This window comes from Pipistrellus hanaki, assembly GCF_964339955.1.
Source record: "Pipistrellus hanaki genome assembly, chromosome: X".
In the NCBI taxonomy this organism is placed as follows: domain Eukaryota; kingdom Metazoa; phylum Chordata; class Mammalia; order Chiroptera; family Vespertilionidae; genus Pipistrellus; species Pipistrellus hanaki.
In genome coordinates, this window is record NC_140524.1 from 92,963,188 (window position 1) to 92,967,579 (window position 4,392).

General features: G+C 40.8%; 1 pseudogene across 1 annotated transcript; it reads right to left on the reverse strand.

Annotated features, from left to right (window-relative positions):
* Positions 1-2,132: 2,132 nt before the first annotated feature.
* LOC311615308 (large ribosomal subunit protein eL33-like) lies at positions 2,133-2,465 on the reverse strand (annotated as a pseudogene). Its single transcript has one exon. The product of its transcript is annotated as a large ribosomal subunit protein eL33-like (transcript).
* Between the last annotated feature and the right edge of the window lie 1,927 nt (positions 2,466-4,392).

Sequence of the window (4,392 nt, forward strand, 5' to 3'; positions counted from 1 at the left end):
GGGGAGGGACCAGGAAGTGCTCCATGCACTTCATGGTGACCGGTCTTTTGGTCATTCCGGCGTTAGGGCCACTGGCTTTTAATAATATAGATTATTCACCAGGACCAAGTGGGATTTATTCCCAGGATACAAGGTTAGTACAATATTCATATGATTCTTCTACTTCTGACTATAGAACATGTGACAAAGAATGTTTACCTCTGCGAGCCTGTTTCCTCATCCGTACAATGCCTATCACCAATACCTTCCTCTCAGAGTTTTGTGAGGGTGAGAGAAAATATGTACCTAAAGCCCATAGCTCACAGCCTGGCACATAGTAGCACTCAATACATAATAACTGTTATTGCTATCGGTCAAATATCTTTTAAAGAAAATGCTTTCCCTCAAAATATCCAGGTAAAGCAAACTTGGTTCTGTGAATTTAAATATTCTAATAATGGCCACTGCCATTGTTTGCTTTCCTTCCACTGCAGAGAAGCAGCTGTGATTACAAAATGTGGATATAAGCCTCCAGTTGCAACCCCACTAGGCCACTCTGTATCAGAACAAGCAGTAGGTCTGGGAAGATGAAAGGAATCCCTGCTAGTGTTTCCTGACCAAAGAAACCAGCACCATTCTGCAGATATTTTCAAATTCGTTTTGTCATCGGGCTAGCCACAAGAGTGATGTGGGTTGTTTCACTGAAAGAACATGGCGGGGGGTCGCCCTGCTGTGAGTAGTTAAGTTCTTTAGACTTTATGAGAATGTGTATAGTCATGAAGTTTAAATCTCCCTTGAGTCGTTTCTTTGTCTGCCTTGGCATCCTCCATGCTGGCATTTTCCGGCTGCATACTAATGAACTGAGCTATGAGAGAAGAAGCGTGCCCAGGAAGGCAGAGGGCTTGCCTCCACAGCCAAGTGTCAATAATGCCTGCATCGCTTACCTCTGGTTAATAAGCTCTACCCTCTTCGCATGACTGTCTTGACACCAAACATTTAGTCAAATGCTCTTTTTTTTTTATAAAGTGAAGATAAACAGGTTTAATTACTCTTTTGCTATACAAAAGCATATCAAATTGCTGTTCAAATCAAAATGACACTGATAAAAGTGTGTGTTTTTTCAGGATTTTAATTTTCAAGTCTCTCCCGAAATTGTGTATGTCCTAGAATGATACAGTTCTGACTCATTAATAGCTAGCCGTTTTACCTCGGGCATGCTCAGTTTTAAAAGAAAATAGGCTTGCAGGATAGCTCTGGGTTCTGCAAAATACAGGCTACAAGTTGTTTGAGATCAAGGCCATCAACTTTATTTTACTCAAGTTATTTCTCTTCAAATACATTAATACTAAAAGAGCAAATATGGGATATTTTAAGACTATAAAACAAGATCATATTTTCCCCTTAATGCTAGGAAAGGACCAGTAGCCAATCTTTTCTCCCCCAAATCCAAGGACATAGTGCATTTTTGTCTAATCAGTTTTTATTGTGTCTCTCTGTATTAATTAGGTTCCATAGCCTTAAAGCAGAGAATCAAATTATCAGGGGTTCCCATTAGTGAAGGATGATATGAAAGCCTGGATGACCATCAGCTCAAAGGTAAACCATAGATATTTGTATATTTGTAATTTACACAAGAGGCCAAGTGCATGAAATTCATGCACAGGTAGGGTCCCTAGGCCTGGCCAGTAATTAGGGCTGATCAGGTTCATCTGCCTCCCTGCCTCCTCCTTCCCTCAGCGCATGCCACCACCACTGGTCACCCACTATGTTCCACGCTGCCCCCCTAGTGGTCAGCACACGTCATAGTGACCAATTGAACTCCCGAGGGGACACTTTACATATTAGCCTTTTATATATATAGATATCATTTGTATCTACTTTTCATGAAAGCCCACTATTTTTATTCCTTCCAGCAGTGATACTTTTATGCTCTGTGAAAACTATTTGTAGAAAAGATTTGTGTCATGGAGAAATACATTAACTGCAAGACCACTGCTTCCACCATACTTTGCAGTATTTAATTGAAGAGTAATTTGGATTTTGATTAATAAATAACTTAATATTCTTGTTGCCACTTTCAACTCTTCACATATATCTCTATTTATGAGTCTTATTTAATCTTATAAATCCACTTTATTTATTTATTTGTAAGTTTAAATCCTTGAGGAGTACAACATTACACATGTTCTGGGTCCAAAGGCCTAAGCAGGAAGGTTGCCTCAGAAATAAGCATGAATCATGCCACTGTTTCCATGAGCACGAGTTACCTTTCCCCTGATTACTCTGGTTTTGTTCACTTTGCCACCAGGAGTCACTCTGTTGTTCTTTGTTTTGCACATATAAGCACATTTCTTGCCTAGACAGAATTCTGTTTCACCTCAAGCATAAACACCTTCGATTTTAAGAAGAGCTCTGCTTTCCCTCTGGTTCCAGAGGCCCCACTTCTATCCAGAAAAAATTGCCCTGGATCACAGCCTTCCACACATATTTGTCCTTACAGATGTCCTGTTCCCGCAGCCTCCTCTGGCTCCAAGATGGTGGAAAGAGCTCTATCTGTGAGTTCTATATGTTTTAATTCTCTCTCTCTCTCTTCCCTCCCCCCTCTCTCACATACACATATGAATAAATGATTACACTGAGTGGCCAGATTATTATGATCTCTGAAAGCATAATAATCTGGCCACTCAGTGTATATCCTATGTAATAAAAGGCTAACATGCAAATTGTCCTCTCAACCAGAAGTTCAACCACTAGGCAGGCCGGCCAACCTCCCATGCCCCCTCCCCCTGGCCAGGCTGGTCAGACCATATACACACACACACACTCAGTGGCCAGATTATTATGCATTCAGAGATCATAATTATCTGGCCACTCAGGGTATATTCTTACTAGTGTGATGGAAATTGATTTTGAAGCTACAAGGTAACTTTGGAAAAAAATTTTACTTAAAAAAGCACATGTTTTCAGATTCTAATTACATCTGTTTCCTGCTCCTAGATAAGCTTTATTTTCCTCTAAACCCACAACATATACATAAATCTGGTACAAAGTAAAACTACCTTTAGATTTTGAAACCTTTTATGTGGGCTTGAATTTCATGCAATAATTGAAGTGTGGGGACATAATCACTGAAGCATTTGAAAGGGTAAGTTTTACTCCTTCTCCTTGACAAACATGGGTAATACTTTACCAGGGACAAAAAAAAAATGCTAACAAAATTCAGTGGAGGATACATTTGCATAATGCATCTTTTAACAAGGGAATGAGTGAGGGCATACGTGACAATGCTAGCATGATGTTCTCTACCTCCTGTCAATTATCCTTGAGTCACCCTGCAGTTTAAGCTTTAGGTCAATAAAATGAATTTCAAAGCAGAAGCCTTCAGCACCATAGAGGAATTAACTCTGTGGGGTTGCTTCCAAAAAGCAATGAATTTTCCATTGCTTTTACCTCATGCAATAATTTTTCTTCCAGTTTTTGCCTTCTGTTAGAAGGGTCTCTTATTCACTCTTAATTCCATTTCTTGATAATGCCTTCTTATAAACAAATACTTCTCTCCTTTGGATATAATAAAACTGTAGATTTTAATTGCAATTTTTAAAATAAAGGTACATGTAACAAATCTCTATCAAATATTTGCAAATAATTGTTTTGGGTTGAACATCACAATAGATTGTACATTTCTTTCCAGTTTCATATGCTGTGCAATATGCTATCTTCCCACATCAAAAAATATCTAATTTTGCACTGGAAGGAATCAAGGCTTAAACTGATTCTTTGGTAGTTGGGGATGATCTGAAATCATTCTAATCTCCTCCCCTTGCACATCTGTAAACTCCATTCCAACAGTGAAAAACATCACTCCCACCATCTGCTACTGTTTACTTAATTGTTCAATTGCAATATACATGTATAGTGGTATCAGAATTCTTAACCCATCCTATGAAATAAAGAAGTAAAATGCTAATTGACTCTCATGTTGCCGCAAATATGGCAGCATCCACAGCCAATAAGGAGGGAATATGCTAATTGACTGCCCCACCCTCAAAGGTGGTGGTGCGGAGTCCCCTCAGCCTCCCTCCCCCAGGGTGGCAGTCGCAGTAAGGAATCCCTCAGCCTCCTCAGCCCCCAGGCACCCAGGGCTGGCCTAAGGTGCAAGCAAGCCTCGGATGGTGGCTGCTGAGCTGCCCTGGGCTGCCCAAGACTTGCACTGCTGGCAGTGGCAGCAACAGAGGTGTGAGGGGGGTGTTGCCTTCACCTGATCACTAGGTCGCCTCCCACCCCTGAGAGCTCCCTGACTCTGAGAGGGGCAGGCCAGGCTGAGGGAACCCCTCCAGTGCATGAATTTTAATGCATCGGGCCTCTAGTGTCTTCACAAGGAAGAATTTTATCAACTAGAGTGCAGTACTATGT